The following is an 18,741-nucleotide window of genomic DNA, read 5'->3' on the forward strand; positions in this document are numbered from 1 at the left end:
AGGTAAGAGGTCTGCAGCCTTTTCAAGGTTGCAGAAGCAGATATCGTCTTCTGTTTCTACCACATCCTACGCATGTTCTATCTTGCTGGAGCCCACTCCGGTGGGAACTTGTCTGGTGCTCTTCAGTCAGTCCTGGTATGGACTTGGACCAGTGAGTTACAAATAGTATCCAAAGAGGGGACATACTGGAGTTCCAGATGATACCCCGCTCTGTTTTTTCAGATAGATCTTACCGATTCTCCTCTGGAAGGGGAGGTAGTATGCGACGCCATACCAGAGTTGCGTCGGGATCAGGACATTGTCCTGCTGTCCCTGTCGTAAAGAAAAAAGAAAAAAGTTTCTACTTAAGAGGTTGACCTACAAAGTGGAATCTCTCAGGCCTGGGATCTCCAACATGTATAATTAGAATTTAAGTGCGGTTTCATCCGTATTAAGCTTACCTGGTTTTGCTATCCAGGATGGTCTTAGCCATTTCACCGGAGTGATGGCCGGATGATGGGTTTCCTTCGATAGTAAGAGCCATTATTGTCCGTACTGAGACGCTCTCCTGACTACAGCGAGGTCAAGAAACAAGTGGTACAAATCGTGGTTTCTCTCTGACAGTTCTTCAACACAGAGAATCGCTGTTGCTCCCAACGACGCAAATGTCTGCGGTGGGTATAAGATTAGATACTGAACTGTTCAGAGTTTTTTTTTCCTGTGGAAAGATCTGAGGATCCAGAGTCGGATCATATTTGCAGTGACAAACCATCAATATGTTCCGTTGCTGAAGAAGGTGGTTGCGGCCTACGAGGCCTTTTCGGTGAGCAGGTCAACTGACAAGGTTTTCACAGGACCAGTTGGACATGTGGTCTGGGTCTCACCTGCACATGCACCGGAAAATAATCCTAAGAACCGGGATATCGCTCCTGCATTCTCACCTCTTAGAGGGTCGAAGGTTCGCGATCCAGGTTTAGATCCTGGTGTCCATACATGCAGGTCTCCAAGGCTGGGGAGCAGTCTTTCCAAGAAAAAAAGGTCAAGCTTGGAAGCTTGTCGGCAATAAGCATTCTTGAATTAAGAGCTATTTTCAATGAATATCTTCTTCGAGATCTGCCCGTTTTAGTTCTGTCGGACGACTTAACGGCAGTGGCGTAAGTAAGCCGCTAGGGTGGAACAAGGAGCGAAGCTGCGGAAGTTTTCCGCTGAGCGGAAGGGCAGGAAAACGCTATTTTAGCAGTCTTCGGTCTGGATGTAGCCGACGGAGAAATAGATTTCCTCTGCAGCTGCGATCTCCATCCGGGAGAAATGTAGTAGTCATCGAAGTTTTCACAGAAGTGACAAGTCTTTGAGGAGTGCCTCTATTGGACAGGATGGCGTCTCGCTTCAACGAGAGACCTCAAGGATAGTGGTCAAGGAACACTCAAGCTATAGCTGTGGCTGCCCTCGTGACACCTTGGGTGTTTTCAGTTGGTCTGTGTCCCCTCCACTTTCACTCTTTCCGAAGGTGATACACACTTCTTAGAACAAACGTTCATGCGATACTCATTGTTCCGGTCTAGTCAAGGATAGCTTGTTATCCAGATCTTCAAGACTTGCTCATAGAAGAAGATCCGTAGCCTTTTTTTCTCCTACGAGAGGACCTGTTGCAGCAGGGACCGGCCGTGTATCAAGACTTACCGCGGCTACGGTTGACGGCTGGGCGTTTGTGCGCCATATCCTAGCCAGAAAGGGTATTTCTGGTGACGTCATTTCCACTTTGCTTCATGCTAGAAAAGGAGTAACGGTGAAGCTTTACCTCCATATTTGGAGGGAGTAGGTGTCTTGCTGTGAATCCTGGAAGGCTGCTACGGAATAATTTCAGCTGGGTCGTTTTTCTCCATTCTTTGCAAGCAGGTGTGGATGCAGGCCTACAGTTAGGCTCCATTTCAGTACAATTTTTGGCCTTATACGTTTTCTTTCAAAAAAAAAAAAAATCGCTCACCTTTCCGGAAGTCCAGACTTTTGTGAAAAGAGTGCTGCACATCCACAGTCTGTTGTGCCTCCACTGGCAGCGTGGGTCCTTAACGTGGTGTTGCAGTTTCTTATTGTCACAATGGTTGAAACCTTTATGAAAGGTTGTGTTGAAATTTCTCTCTTGGACGGTGGTCATGTTGTTGGCCTTGGCGTCCGCAAGGCGGGTGTCGGAAGTGGCGGCTTTGTCTCACGAGCCCCTATTTGATCTTTCATGTGGTTTAGAGCGGAATTGAGAACTAGGAAAATAGTTCTGCCAAAAGTTTTCTGTGTTTCACAGGACCCTGCCTATTTTGATGCCTGTGGTTACTTAAGCATTGGCTGATTCAAAGTCTCTCAATGTAGTCAGGGCTTTGAATATTTATGTCGTCAGATTGGGGAAACGGAGGCTGTTTGTCCGGTAGGCTCCCTGCACATTTAGGGCGCCTGTTTCTAGCCAGTCTGCTGCACGCTGGATCTGTGACACGATTCGACATGCTCGTTCTACGGCTGGATTGCTGTTACCGATGTCTGTGTAGTTCCATTCTACTAGGAAGATGGGCCCTCCTTGGGCGCAAGCCCAAGGAGTCTCGGTGGTTCAACTTTGCCGAGCAGCTACTTGGTCGGGTTCAAACACATTTGCTAAGTAATACATGTTTGATACCCTGGCTGATGAGGACATCATGTTTGCTCAATCAGTGCTGCAGAGTCGTCCGCACTCTCCCGCCCGGTCTGGAGCTTTGGTATAAACCCCATGGTCCTTACGGAGTCCCCAGCATCCTCTAGGACGTATGAGAAAATAGGATTTTAATACCTACCGGTAAATCCTTTTCTCTTAGTCCGTAGAGGATGCTGGGCGCCTGTCCCAGTGCGTACTGTATATGCAGTTTTTGGTTATGGTTACACTCTTGTGTGTCTTTTTAGTCAGGCTGTTGCTGACGTTGTTCACGCCATGGCATGCGGTATCTTATTATTGGTTGGGTTGACACACAGGTTGTTACATATTTTCTCAGCATATGGCTGTGTATTTTTCATGCCGTTGGCTGGTGTTCTATTGAATGCCACGTTCTGCGGCATGCTTGAGGTGTGAGCTTGTATGACACTGTGTATTAAACAATAAATTCTTTCCTCGAATAGTCAGTCTCCCTGGGCAGTTTTCTTACTGGAGTCTGGAGGAGGGGCATAGAGGGAGGAGCCAGTTCACACCCATTCAAAGTCTTATAGTGTGCCCATGTCTCCTGCGGATCCAGTCTATACCACATGGTCCTTATGGAGTCCCCAGCATCCTCTACGGACTAAGGATTTACCAGTAGGTATTAAAATCCTATTTTCTGTGGGGAAAAATTACAAGTATCTCTCAATGGTGAATATCCCTTAATTTTTTTTTTTTTTTTTTTTTTGGAGCAAGCAAATTCTAATTACCTTTTTTATGAAGAATTCTTTGAATATGAACTTGCCTCAGACTTATTTCAGATCAGACCTATGGCATTTCTATTCCTCTAATGTCCACGTCTGCCCTGAACTAATTGACCTAACAATGTGAGCTTTTTGCAGTCTACCAAATCTGCTTCTTTGTAGGTTATGGGGTATATTCAATAGGAATCAGATCCATTCCGACATGCAGTTGTCGGAATGGATCAGACAACCCCTATTCAATGGACGGCCAAATCCGACTGTCTGATTTGGCCGTCCTGTTAGGCCGCTGCTGTCAGCGGATGCACTGACAGCAGCGGCCAGGGGAGCAGAGACCGGCGGCCATGAGCGGGAGGGGCTGGCTGCGGGTTACATATGTGGAGCCGCAGGAGAAGCTGGCAGCAGGAAGAGAGGTGCTGTGGCAGCAGGGGGAGCATTGATCTGCAGCCGGCGGGAGGTGCTGGCAGCGGGGTAACATGTCTGCGGCGGGGGGAGGCGCTGCAGGAAGAGGTGTGCTGGCTGGGGACAGGCAGGCACCTCTCCCTGCAGCACCTCACCCCGCCACCGCAGACATGTCCCCCCGCCGGCCGTCGATCTCGGCTCCCCCACCGCCCGCAGCACCGCTCCTCTTCTTCTCGCCTCAATCAGACTTGTTTTCAAGTCAGATTGATTTTGTCGGAAAAGGGGCCAAGACCTGTCTGATTTGGCCCCGTTTCTGGCAGAAGCGCGTGGATCGGCATCTATTCCACCGATCCACGTGTTTTCCGACAAAATAGTCCCCTATTGAATAGGGTGGAACCCCTTCCGACCGTTATTGAATATAGCCCGAAGTGTAAAAATAGAATGACTAAATAAAATAACTCAAAACAATAAAGCGCTAATTACTCAATGCATTTCATAGTTCTAGTCTACCTCTGCAGAGGGTCCCTTCAGCCAATCAGGGAGCGCCACATCGTGGCACTCTCCTGATTGGCTGTCCGCGTCTGAGCTGTCAGACGCGCATAGCGCATACCGCTCCATTATCTTCAATGGTGGGAACTTTGCGGTCAGCGGTGAGGTTACTCGCGGTCAGCCGCTGACCGCAAAGTTCCCACCATTGAAGATAATGGAGTGGCTGTGCGATGTGCCGTCTGACAGCTCAGACGCACACAGCCAATCAGGAGAGTGCCACGACGTGGCGCTCCCTGATTGGCTGAAGGGACCCTCTGTGACAGGAGTCACGGGGGGTCCCGGCATCCGGGTAATGCGGTTTGTTTTTTTGCCAAGTACGTGGTTTACAAAACAGAAGAGGACAGATCTACACTGGATTTTGGTGAGTATAATTTTATTTTCAGGTACACCGTGGATTGTACTTGGAGAAGTGGACCGAACCTCGTGTGAATGTAGGTAAGTATGTGTGTATGTTGGTGTGCATGTATGTAATAAAGTTTTACTTTCACTGTGTGTGCTGTTTTTATTTGGGTATTTTTTTTTTTTGCAGTAGAACTACAGGTACCAGCGGGCCCGTTTCCCCCCGCATGCTGGTACTTGTGGTTCTCCAAGTACCATCTTGCGGGGAGGCTTGCTGGGACTTGTAGTTCTGCTACAAAAAAAATATTTTTATTTGACACAAGGCTATCAGCCCCCCATCCGCAGCCCTTGGATGGGGGGGGGGGGGGGGGGACAGCCTCGGGCTTCACCCCTGGCCCTTGGGTGGCTGGAGGGGGGGGGACCCCTTGATTTAAGGGGTCCCCACTCCAGGGTACCCCGGCCAGGGGTGACTAGTTGGGGATTTAATGCCACGGCCGCAGGGACCAGTATAAAAGTGTCCCCCAGCTGTGGCATTATCTCTCCAGCTAGTGGAGCCCGGTGCTGGTTGTAAAAATACGGGGGATCCCCTTTCAATTTTCCCCCCGTATTTTTACAACCAGGACCGGCTCAAAGAACCCGAGGCTGGTTATGCTTAGGAGGGGGGACCCCACGCATTTTTTTTTGTGATTTTTAACCCATTCCCACTAAAAAACATGCTTTGATCTCTCCATATTTTAGTCAGTAAAAAAAATAAAAAATATTCTTTTAAAAAATATATAAATAATACTTGTGGCTCCTAATAGACAAACAAGTAGATAATCCCTTCTAATATAAATAGATATACTATTAGCAACAACAAAAACACAAAAAAAGTTTTTCAAAATTTTTATTAGATTCCGCCAGCAAAATGAGGTGGACTGAAATTGACGAAATGACTGTCAAAGCACTGTTGTCGAATCGACATTCTTCAATTGAATATACTTTTGTCGAAAAGACGCATTTTTACCATTGCAGACATGTCGAATTTAACAACTGTCGAATCTGAAACGTCCGTTTTTTTTTTGTCAAAGTACTGTATTGCATTGTCGAATTTTTTTTTTTTTTTTGTCAAATGCCCCGTTTTTCGACATTTGCGGCAATTCGACCGCAATTGCATATACCCCTATATTTATATAATATAATATTCCGGCACTCACTCACATCTAATAGTTGATTGCTGGTGTGATCCTTTAGAGATGTAGCCAAGGGCGTCTATTGTATATAGGTGTATTCAATTGATGTCTGATCATTTCCGACGGAAAGTAGCCAACATCTTAGTATTCAATTTCTGTTGGATTTGGCCATTCCCGACAATGCCAATCTGGATTCGACCTTAAATTGCCATTTATTTGACAAGTCGGGAAATCCGACTTGAATTAAATATCCCCCTAAGTAGGAAAAAAGCACTCTACACAGATTTTAATTTCAAAACTTATTTAATGTGGGGATCTTTATCAAGGCATATAGGGCTCTTTATCAAGGCATATGTGGTGCGGTATAATTAAAAAATAACATATACATTTGTCTTGCGTCCTAGAGGATGCTGGGGTCCACATTAGTACCATGGGGTATAGACTGGTCCACCAGGAGCCATTGGCACTTTAAGAGTTTAAAAGTGTGGGCTGGCGCCACCCTCTCTGCCCCTCCTACCAGACTCAGTTTAGAAAATGTGCCCGGAGGAGCCGGTCACAGCTAGGGAAGCTCTCCAGAGCTTTTCTAGTAAAATGTTTTCTTAGAGTGGGTTTTTTTTTTTTTTTTTTTACACAGGGAGGCTGCTGACAGGACACTGAGCTCCTGAGAGGATGGATCGGTTCCCCGCCACAGGGATCGCTCACCCCAGCAGCATGCTGCCACCCCCTTACAGAGCTGAAGATTGTGGCTAGTAAGACACCGACCCCTCTAGCAAGCGGGGAACCGGTGTGAAGATGGCGGCAGCAGGGTAGGAACACAGTATTAACTGCGCTCCGGGATGGCTCAGCGGTACATAGTGCGGCGCGGTGAGGGGAGCCCTGGGCCAGCGCTCACACCCTACACTGGTCACAAAGCCTGTCGAGGTCCCAGGATCTCGGCCAGCAACAATCCTCAAGCCAGTCTAATCAGAAGAAGAGCGGGAAGACCGTGCCATTTTGGGGGCGGGGCTTCTCAGAGCAGACCCAGCAGCGTTCAGCGCCATTTTCCTGCCTGCACAGCACTGATCAGGAGGAAGAAGGTCCCTCCACAGCAACTCCAGCTATCTCTCACGGTACCATGGAGTTGTAGAAGGGGGGGGGGGGGGGCTGCAATAAGACACTATCCTATTAAGGTGCACAGTCAGCGCTGACCAGGGGTCTCCCTTTGGTTAAAAGCGCTGTGTGTAGGTTGGCTCCAATTTGTGTCTCTCGCCATTCTTGGGGGTGAAACTCTGTCTGCCCTCCCCTGTGTGGAGTGTTTTGTGGTCTCCTTCAGCTATGTCCAGGGACACTGTCATATGCTGCAGAGGATTTATCCTCCCAGGATGATCCCATTCCATGTAATCAGGATAGCACTGGTTTAGCACAGATTCCAGCAAGGGAACCTGAGTAATTTTCCTCTATCAAATCTTGGATTTCTCAGATTTCAGAGAGGGTTGCAAGTAATGAATCCGCAACCCAGGTATTACCGAACTCTGTGGCAGTATGGCCTGATTCTGGTACCTCAGGATGCTCCGCTGTATACCCCCACGAACGTGTGCTTGTTCATGTCATGCAAGGTGACACGGATACCGATTCTGATACCACAGACTGTGCTGGGGATGTGTTACGGGGTCTGCCTCTCTTGCAAAGGGGGTCCAATTGATGATAGAGGCTATCAGGGATGTGTTGAATATTAATGATACCACACCTGAGCAAGTTGAGGAGGCTTTTTTTCACTGAAAATAAGAAAGCCTCGCTAACCTTTCCTGCATCAAAGGAATTAAATCCTATATTTGAAAAGGCATGGGAAAACCCTGATAAATTCTAGATCCCTAAAAAGGTCCAGGTGACGTTTCCTTTCCCTGAGGTGGATAGGAAAAAATGGGAAAGCCCGCCAATTGACGCATCTGTGTCCAGACTCTCAAAAGCGGTTTTGCCTGTTCTGGGATCTACCACCTTAAAGGAGCCGGCTGATCAAAAAATTGTTAATACACTTAAATCAATGTACACAGCTTCGGGGGCCATATTACGTCCCACTATTGCTAGTGCATGGATTGCAATAGCTATAGTAAAATGGTCAGGCACCTTACTTGAGGATTTGGATACAATGGATAAGGGTGATGTTGAAATGTTTTTTGCGTAACATTCATGATTCAGCAGGTTTTATGGTAGAATACATGAAAGACCTGGGTTCCATGGCTGCGGAAATCTGTTCCATGTCTGTTTCAGCTCGTCGGGGACTGTGGCTGCGTCAATGGTCGGCCGACGTGGAATCCAGAAAGTGTGGAGTCGCTACCCTACACAGGTCAGGCTCTCTTTGGGGAAGCTTTGGATGCGTGGATATCCACGGCTACGGCAGGTAAGTCTCCGTTCCTTCCCTCAGCTGCACCTGCTCCGAAGAAATCCTTCTCCATCAGCATCGCAGTACTTTCGGCCTAACAAGCCTAGAAAGGCCTAGCCGTCCAATACCTTCTTTAGGGGAGGTCGAGCTCAATACAAGAAACCTACTGTGGCAGGTTCCCAGGAAACTAAGCCTGCTTCCAATATGCTGTGGACCGCGCAACCTGGAGGTGGGGCCAGTGGGAGCGAAGCTCAGACAGTCCACTCACATATGGGTATCGTTCGGCCTGGATCCCTGGGTGATATTGTGTCCCAGGGAATACTGGTTGGAAGTTCAGGATCTCCCTTCTCAGTGATTTTTCAAATCGGGCTTGCCAGCTCTGCTGGCAGATGGGACTGTCCTACAAGCAGTGGTTCAGAAGTTGGTGGAGGCTCGGGTCATTGTGCCAGTACCTCCTCATTCGCAAGCCACGGGTTACTATCGAACCTTTTTCGTGGTACCGAAACTAGATGGTTCGGTCAGGCCCATTCTAAACCTAAAATCACTGAACCCTTTTCTGAAGGAGTTCAAGTTCAAAATGGAGTCTCTCCGGGCGTATCTCCGTTTTGCATTACTGTACTGTCCTTTCCAGTTCCAGGCTCTGCCATTCGGCCTCTCTACAGCACCAAGGTGATGGCGGAGATGATGGTTCTACTCCGAAAGCAGGGGGTGAACATCATTCCGTATCTAGACGATCTGCTGATAAACGCATCGTCCAAGGAGGAGCTGTTGCAGTCCATTGTACTCACGACCCGTCTACTCGGAGTCCACGGTTGGATTCTGAACCTTCCAAAATCTCATTTGGAACCATCCCGGAGGTTGTCTTTTCTGGGATGATCCTCGACACGGAAGTGCAGAGGGTGTTTCTTCCACAGGAAAAGGCATTGGTGATGCAGACAATGGTCTGGGATGTCCTGGAGCCAGCCCGGGTGTCGGTTCATCAATGCATTCACCTTTTGGGAAAGATGGTGGCCTCTTATGAGGCGCCCCAGTACGGCAGGTTCCATGCTCGGGCGTTCCAACTGGATCTCCTGGACAGGTGGTCAAGATCTCGTCTACACATGCACAAGAGAATTCATCTGTCGCCAAGGTCCAGGATTTCACTCTTCTAGTGGCTCCAATTGCCTCACCTTCTGAAGGGCCACAGGTTCGGGATTCAGGATAGGGTCCTTCTAACCATGGATGTGAGCCTACGGGGCTGGGGCGCAGTCACTCAAGGGGAAACCTTCCAAGGAAGGTGGTCAAGTCTGGAAGCCGGCCTGCCGATCAACATCCTGGTACTAAGATCCGTCTACAACAGTCTTCTTCAGGCGGCCCATCTTCTAAGAGATCGTGCCATTCAAGTACAGTCGGACAATGTAACGACGGTGGCTAACATAAACAGAGTGGAACAAAGAGCAGAGCTGCGACGTCAGAGGTAACAATCCTCTGGGCAGAAAAAGACGCGTTGGCGCGCTCTGCAATCTTCATTCCGGAGGTGGACAACTGGGAAGTAGGGTCTGCTGAGGAAGTCTATCTCCATCTGGGGGAGTGGGGTCTCCATCCAGAGGTGTTCAAGGAAATAACAGACCTTTGGGGGTTACCCCAAATAGACACTATGGCCTCTCGTCTCAACAAGAAGCTTCAACGCTATTGTTCCAGGTCGAGGGACCCACAAGCAGTGGCAGTGGACGCCCTGGTGTCTCTGTAGGTGTTCCAGTCGGTGTACGTGTTTCCACCACTCCCACTCATTCCAAGAATTCTAAAGCTCGTAAGGAGAACAAGAGTTCAAGCGATCCTCATTGCTCCAGACTGGCCAAGGCGGGCTTGGTACGCGGACCTTCTGAATCTCTTGCAAGAAGAGCCGAGGCCTCTTCCTCTTCGGGAGGACCTGCTGCAGCAGGGGCCGTTCGCATATCAAGACTTACCGCGGCTACGTTTGACGGCATGGAGGTTGAACACCTTATACTAGCTCGGAAGGGCATTCCGAAGGTCATTCCTATCCTGATACAGGCTAGGAAAGGGGTACTGTCTAAACCAGGGGTTCTCAAACTCTGTCCTCAGGACCCCACACAGTGCATGTTTTGCAGGTAACCCAGCAAGTGCACAGGTGTATTAATTACTCACACATTTTAAAAGGTCCACAGGTGGAGCTAATTATTTCACTTGTGATTCTGTGAGGAGACCTGCAAAACATGCACTGTGTGGGGTCTTGAGGACAGAGTTTGAGAACCTGTGGTCTAAACATTACCATCGTATTTGGAAGAAATATGTCTCTTGGTGTGAGTCCAAGAAGTTTCCTGCGGTGGAGTTTCAACTGGGACGTTTTCTACTCTTCCTGCAAGCAGGTGTGGATATGGGCCTGAGGTTGGGATCTGTGAAGGTCCAGATTTCGTCCCTGTCTATTTTCTTCCAGAAACAATTGTCTGCCCTCCCTGAGGTTCAGACCCTTTTCGAAGGGAGTTATGCACATTCAACCTCCCTTTGTACCACCTACGGCGCCATGGGATTTTAACGTGGTGTTGCAGTTCCTCCAGTCGGACTGGTTTGAACCTCTACAGGAGGTTGAGGTCAAATTTTTTTTACATGGAAGGCTGTCATGTTGTTGGCCTTAGCTTCTGCTAGACACGTGTCGGAATTGGGGGCTTTGTCTTTTAAAAGCCCTTACTTGATCTTCCACGAAGATAGAGCAGAGCTCCGGACACGTTGGCAGTTTCTTCCAAAGGTTGTGTCTGCGTTTCATATCAACCAACCTATTGTGGTGCCAGTGGCTACGGTTCCCAAGAAAACTGGGTGTCCTGCTTCAAAGCAGACTATATCTCGCTGGAATAGGTTCACTATCCAGCATGCTTATTCTATGGCAGGACTGCCGTGTCCAAAATCTGTTAAGGCCCACTCTACTCGTAAGGTGGGGTCTTCCTGGGCGGCTGCCCGGGGTGTCTGTGTTAAAACTTTGCAGAGCGGCAACTTGGTCTGGGTCGAACACGTTTGCTAAGTTCTACAAGTTCGATACTTTGGCCTGTGATCATCTGAAGTTCAGTCAATCAGTTCTGCAGGAGCCTCCGCACTCTCCCTCCCGTTCTGGGAGCTTTGGTACATCCCCATGGTAATAACGTGGACCCCAGCATCCTCCTAGGATGTAAAAGAAAATAGGATTTTGGTTACCTACCGGTAAATCCTTTTCTCGTAGTCCGTAGAGGATGCTGGGCACTCGCCCAGCGCTTCGTTTTTCTCTAACCGTTATCTGGTTCAGTACAACTTTGTTTAGTTTGTTTAGTTATGTACTGCATTGTTACTTGGTAAGTAATGTTTTAGCAGTTGCTGAGTTTTTCAAGCTAGGTGCCTTGTATGTGTGAGCTGGTATGACTCTCGTCACTATCTGTGTTAAATCCTTCTCTCGAAGATGTCCGTCTCCTCGGGCACAGTTTCTAGACTAAATCTGGTAGGAGGGGCATAGAGGGAGGAGCCAGCCCACTCTCTCAAACTCTAAAGTGCCAATGGCTCCTGGTTGACCCGTTTATACCCCATGGTACCAACGTGGACCCCAGCATCCTCTACGGACTGCGAGAAAAGGATTTACCGGTAGGTACCAAAATCCTATATAATAATAATAATTTATTTTTTAAATTATATATATATTTCTCTAACGTCCTAGTGGATGCTGGGGACTCCGTCAGGACCATGGGGAATAGCGGGCTCCGCAGGAGACAGGGCACATCTAAAAAGCTTTTTAGGTCACATGGTGTGTACTGGCTCCTCCCCCCATGACCCTCCTCCAAGCCTCAGTTAGGTTTTTGTGCCCGTCCGAGAAGGGTGCAAACTGGATGGCTCTCTTAAGGAGCTGTTTAGTAAAGTTTTTTTTTAGGTTTCTAATCAGTGATTCCTGCTGGCGACAGGATCACTGCAACGAGGGACTTAGGGGAGAGATCTCCAACTCACCTGCGTGCAGGATGGATTGGGATCTTAGGCTACTGGACACTGAGCTCCAGAGGGAGTCGGAACACAGGTCAGCCTGGGGTTCGTCCCGGAGCCGCGCCGCCGATCCCCCTTACAGACGCTGAAGAAAGACGGCGGAACGGAGGTCCGGAAACAGGCGGCAGAAGACTTCACAGTCTTCAGAGAGGTAGCGCACAGCACTGCAGCTGTGCGCCATTGTTGCTACACGGCTCACTGACACGGTCACGGAGGGTGCAGGGCGCTGCTGGGGGCGCCCTGGGCAGCAATATAAATACCTATTTGGCAAATAAATACATCACATATAGCCATTAAGGCTATATGTATGTATTTAACCCAGGCCAGTTTTCCTAATAACCGGGAGAAAAGCCCGCCGTGAAAGGGGCGGAGCTTATTCTCCTCAGCACTCAGCGCCATTTTCCTGACCAGCTCCGCTGGTGTGGAAGGCTCCCACTCTCCCCTGCACTACAGAAACAGGGTTAAAGAGAAGGGGGGCATAAATTGGCGATATAATTATATATTAAGAGCCCATATATAGAAACAACACCTTCTAGGGTTGTTATATACATTATGGCGCTTTTGGTGTGTGCTGGCAAACTCTCCCTGTCTCCCTCTGTCTCCCCAAAGTGCTAGTGGGTCCTGTCCTCTATCAGAGCATTCCCTGTATGTGTGTGCTGTAGGTCGGTACGTGTGTGTCGACATGTATGAGGAAAATGTTGGTGAGGAGACGGAGAAAATTGCCTGTAATGGTGATGTCACTCTCTAGGGAGTCGACACCAGAATGGATGGCTTTCTTATGGAATTACGTGATAATGTCAACACGCTGCAAGCCGGTTGACGACATGAGACAGCCGGCGGACAAATTAGTATCGGTCCAGGCGTCTCAGACACCGTCAGGGGCTTGTAAAAACGCCCATTTACCTCAGTCGGTCGACAGACACTGACACGGACACTGACCCCAGTGTCGACGGTGAAGAAACAAACGTATTTTTCCTTTAGGGCCACAAGTTACATGTTAAGGGCAATGAAGGAGGTGTTACGTATTTCTGATACCACAAGTACCACAAATAAGGGTATTTTGTAGGGTGGGAATAAACTACTTGTAGTTTTGCCTAAATCAGATAAATTAAATGAAGTGTGTGATGATACGTGGGGTTCCTCCGACAGAAAGTTATGGGCGGTATACCCTTTTTCCCGCCAGTAGTAAGGGCGAGTTGGAAAACACACCTTAGGGTGGACAAGGCGCTCACACGCTTATAAAAAACATGGCGTTACCGTTTCCAGATACGGCCGCCCTCAAGGAGCCAGCTGATAGGAAGCTGGAAAATATCATAACAGTATATACACACATACTGGTGTTATACTACGACCAGCAATCGCCTCAGCCTGGATGTGCAGCGCTGAGGGGGCTTGGTCGGATTTCCTGACTGAAAATTTTGATACCCTTGACAGGGACAGGATTTTATTGTCTATAGAGCATTTTAAGGATGCATTTCTATATATGTGTGATGCGCAGAGGCATATTTGCATTCTGGCATCAAGAGTAAATGTGATGTACATATCTGCCAGACAAAGACACGACAGTGGTCAGGTGAGGCAGATTCCAGACGGCATATGGAAGTATTGCTGTATAAAGGGGCGGTCCATTGGACCTGGTGGCCATGGCAACAGCTGAAAAATCCACCTTTTGTTACCCCGAGTCACATATTGGCAGAAAAGGACAGTCTTTTCAGTCTCAGTCCTTTCGTCCCCATACGGGCAGGCGGGCGAAGGCCAGTCATATCTGCCCAGGGGGAGAGGAAAGGGAAGAAGACTGCAGCAAGCAGCTCATTCCCAGGAACAGAAGCTCCTCACGGCTTCTGCCAAGTCCGCAGCATAACGCTGGGGCCGTACAAGCGGACTCAGGTGCGGTAGGGGGTCATCTCAAGAGTTTCAGCAACACTCGCAAGGGAACTCCGGGATCCTACATGTAATATCCCAGGTGTACATTGGAAATTCGAGACGTCTCCCCCTCACACAATTCACAGGCTGTATTCCCAGCAGGTGATAATCAAAGTACCCTTCTTACAACAAGGAAGGGGGTAGTATTCCACACTATATTGTGGTACTGAAGCCAACCGGCTCGGTGAGATCTGAAATATTTGAACACTTACATACAAGCGTTCAAATCAAGATGGAGTCACTCGGAGCAGTGATAGCGAACCAGGAAGAAGGGGACGATATGATGTCACTGGATATCAGGGACGTTTACCTACAGGTCCAAATTTGCCCTTCTCACCAAGGGTACTTCAGGTTCCTGGTACAAAACTATCACTATCAGTTCAGACGCTGCCGTTTGGTTTGTCCACGGCGCCCCGGGTCTTTACCAAGGTAATGGCCGGAATGAGGATTTTTCTTAAAAGAAACATGGACGCTTTCCTGATAAGGGCAAGGTCCAGAGAACAGTTGGAGGTCGGAGTAGCACTATCTTAAGTAGTTCTACGACAGCACGAGTGGATTCTAAATATTCCAAAATCGCAGCTTTTTCCGACGACACGTCTACTGTTCCTAGGGAAGATTCTGGACACAGTCCAGAAAAACGTGTTTCTCCCAGTGGAGAAAACCAGGGAGTTATCCGAGCTAATCGGGATCCTCCTAAAACCAGGAAAAGTGTCAGTGCATCATTGCACAAGAGTCCTGGTAAAAATGGTGGCTTATTACGAAGCAATTCCATTCGGCAGATTTCCCGCAAGAACTCTTCAGTGGGATCTGCTGGACAAATGGTCCGGATCGCATCCTCAGATGCATCAGCGGATAACCCTATATCCAAGGAAAAGGGTGTCTCTCCTGTGGTGATTACAGAGTGCTCATCTTCTAGAGGGCCGCAGATTCGGCATTCAGGATTGGATGCCGGTGACCACGGAGGCCAGCCTGAGAGGCTGGGGAACAGTCACACAGGGAAAAAATTTCCAGGGAAGTGTGATTAAGTCTGGAGAATTCTCTCCGCATAAATAAGCTTAGAGCAAATTTATAATGCTCTAAACTTAGCTAGACCTCTGCTTCAAGGTCAGCCGGTATTGATCCAGTGGGATAACATCACGGCAGTCGCCCACGTAAACAGAAGGGCGGCACAAGAAGCAGGAGGGCAGTGAAAACTGCAAGGATTTTTCGCTAGGCGGAAAATCATGTGATAGCACTGTCAGCAGTGTTCTTTCCGGGAGTGGACGACTGGGAAGCAGACTTCCTCAGCAGGCATGACCTCCACCCGGGAGAGTGGAAACTTCATAGGGAAGTTTTTCAACATGATTGTGGACCGTTGGCAAAGACCAAAGGTGGACATGATGGCGTCCCGCCCGAACAAAAAACGGGACAGGTATTCCGCCAGGTCATGAGACCTTCAGGCGATAGCTGTGGATGTTCTGGTAACACCGTGGGTGTACCAGTCTGTGTATGTGTTCCCTCCTCTGTTTCTCATAACCAGGGTATTGAGAATTATAAGACATAGAGGAGTATGAACTATACTAGTGGCTCCGGATTGGCCAAGAGGGACTTGGTACCCGGAACTTCAAGAAATGCTCACAGAGGACTAAGGGCCTGGGGAGCTAAGAAGGGACTTGATTCAGCAAGTACCATGTCTATTCCAAGACTTACCGCGGCTGCGTTTGACGGCATGGCGGTTGAATTCCGGATCCTGAGGGGAAAAGGCATTCCATAAGAGGTCATACCTACCTTGGTCAAAGCCAGGAAGGAGGTGACCGCACAACGTCATCACCACATGTGGTGAAAATATGTTGCGTGGGTGAGGCCAGGAAGGCTCCACGACGAAAATTCAACTAGGTCGATTTCTACACTTCCTGAAAACAGGAGTGTTTTGGACCTCAAATTGGGGTTCATTAACATTTAAATTTCGGCCCTGTAGATTTTCTTCCAGAAAGAATTGACTTCAGTTCCTGAAGTCCAGATTGTAAAGGATGTATTGCATATACAGCTTTTTTGTGCCCCTAGGGGCACCGTGAGATCTCAACATAGTGTTGGGATTTCTTAAAATCATATTGGTTTGAACCGCTCAAATCTGTGGATTTGAAATATCTCACATGGAAAGTGACCATGCTGTTGACAAATATCTCACATGGGAAGTGACCATGTTGTTAGCCCTGGCCTCGGCCAGGCGATTGTCAGAATGGGCGGCTTTGTCTTACAAAAGCCCATATTAAAATTTTCCATTTGAACAGGACAGAACTGGGACTCGTCTCCAGTTTCTTCATAAAGGGGTGTCGGCGTTTTCACCTGAAACAACCTCTTGTGGTGCCTGCGGCTACTAGGGACTTGGAGGACTCCAAGTTACTAGACGTGGTCAGGGCCCTAAAAATATATATATATATATATATATATATATATATATATATATATATATATATATATATATATATATATATATATATATATATATATATATATATATATATATATATATATATATATATATATATAAATAAATATATAAATATATAAATATAGATAGATAGGACGGCTGGAGTCAGAAAGTCTGACTTGCTGTTTATACTGTATACACCCAACAAGCTGGGTGCTCATGCTTCTAAGCAGTCTATTGCACGCTGGATTTGTAGTACAATTCAGCTTGCACATTCTGTGGCAGGCCTGCCACAGACGGAATATGTAGATGCCCATTCCACAAGGAAGGTGGGCTCATCCTGGGCGGCTGCCCGAGGAGTCTCGGCATTACAACTTTGCCGAGCAGCTACGTGGTCAGGGGAGAACACGTTTGTAAAATTTTACAAATTTTGATACTCTGGCTAAGGAGGACCTGGAGTTCTCTCATTCGGTGCTGCAGAGTCATCCGCACTCTCCCGCCCGTTTGGGAGCTTTGGTATAATCCCCATGGTCCTGACGGAGTCCCCAGCATCCACTAGGACGTTAGAGAAAATAAGAATTTACTTACCGATAATTCTATTTCTCGTAGTCCGTAGTGGATGCTGGGCGCCCATCCCAAGTGCGGATTGTCTGCAATGCTTGTACATAGTTATTGTTACAAAAATCGGGTTATTACTATTGTTGTGAGCCATCTTTTCGGAGGCTACTTCGTTTTATCATACTGTTAACTGGGTTCAGATCACAAGTTGTACGGTGTGATTGGTGTGGCTGGTATGAGTCTTACCCGGGATTCAAGATCCTTCCTTATTGTGTACGCTCGTCCGGGCACAGTACCTAACTGAGGCTTGGAGGAGGGTCATGGGGGGAGGAGCCAGTACACACCATGTGACCTAAAAAGCTTTTTAGATGTGCCCTGTCTCCTGCGGAGCCCGCTATTCCCCATGGTCCTGACGGAGTCCCCAGCATCCACTACGGACTACGAGAAATAGAATTATCGGTAAGTAAATTCTTATTATATATATATATATATATATATATATATATATATATATATATATATATATATATATATATATATATATATATATATATAAATTTAAAAAAATAAAATAATATTATTTTATATATTATATATTATTATATATTCACGCAACATCATAAATGCCTAACAGGCCCTTTATATTGTGTGTAATACAATATCTTCAAAATTAAACCCATGTAGTACTAATCCATTATTTTACAAAAACTCAAATCTAATTATGAGCATATAAATTTAGAGGTGCAAATGTAAAGTTAACTATTTGTCTCTAGTGAACCAATAGCACACATACTTAAGAACCATGCCTGTGATACATCACGATGATGGTACAATAAATATACATAATGTATGCATATAGACTAAAGCAGTATATCATTATGATTATTATATTTTATAAGGCGCCACAAGTGTTTCACAGCGCTGTATAAAGGACAGTACAGGGAGACAACTTAGCATTATAGTAAATAAATAACAAATAGAGTACAGGTAACAAAGAGCAGCACAATTCTCCAGACCTAATACAGCTAAGATGTAAGTAGTAAGGATGTTATAATCGTACTACTAGGGGCTGGTGGGAGATGAGCCTTTACCAGCAGAAGAAAAAGTGGTCGCTGAGTAGGGAAGAGCTGCGAGTGAGATGTCAAGAAGAGGGCTTGGATAACCAGAGGAAAGAGGGCCCTGCTCTGAAGAGCTAACAATCTAGTGGTAAGGGTCAACAGACAGATGACGTGAGATGCAAGCAAGCGGGAGGTAGCCTGGTGGCAGTTTGTAAGCAAAGCTGAGATGTTCAGGGCAGGGGGATGGAGGAGCGGCCTCAGGACTAGGTTATGCATCGGGAGGGTATGCTTTGATGAATAGGTGGGTTTTTAGTGCCCGTTTGAAGCTTTGCAAGGTCAGGGAGAGTCTAATGGAGCGGTGGAGTGCGTTCCACTGAAGGGGTGCAGCACGGGCATAGTCTTGAACTAGAGCATGGGAAGCAGTGACCAGAGCAGTGGAGATGCAGTAGATGTACATAATACAAGGTTAAATACGGTTATAAGGAGGATTGTGATAGGATGCAGTAGTACACTGTAATACAGGTATGGAAAACTGGCTGGGCCACAGTATAGGACTATATAACAACATATAGAAGTTTTACTGATATAATAAGTGTA

The 18,741-nt window shown here is 47.4% G+C and overlaps 1 protein-coding gene across 4 annotated transcripts in view; it reads left to right on the forward strand.

Annotated features, from left to right (window-relative positions):
- Positions 1-18,741, forward strand: part of HMGA1 (high mobility group AT-hook 1) — a 184,994-nt gene that overhangs the window by 70,656 nt on the left and 95,597 nt on the right. The gene's annotated exons all lie outside the window — the stretch shown is intronic.

The sequence above is a fragment of the Pseudophryne corroboree genome, chromosome 2 (assembly GCF_028390025.1).
Source record: "Pseudophryne corroboree isolate aPseCor3 chromosome 2, aPseCor3.hap2, whole genome shotgun sequence".
NCBI lineage: Eukaryota > Metazoa > Chordata > Amphibia > Anura > Myobatrachidae > Pseudophryne > Pseudophryne corroboree.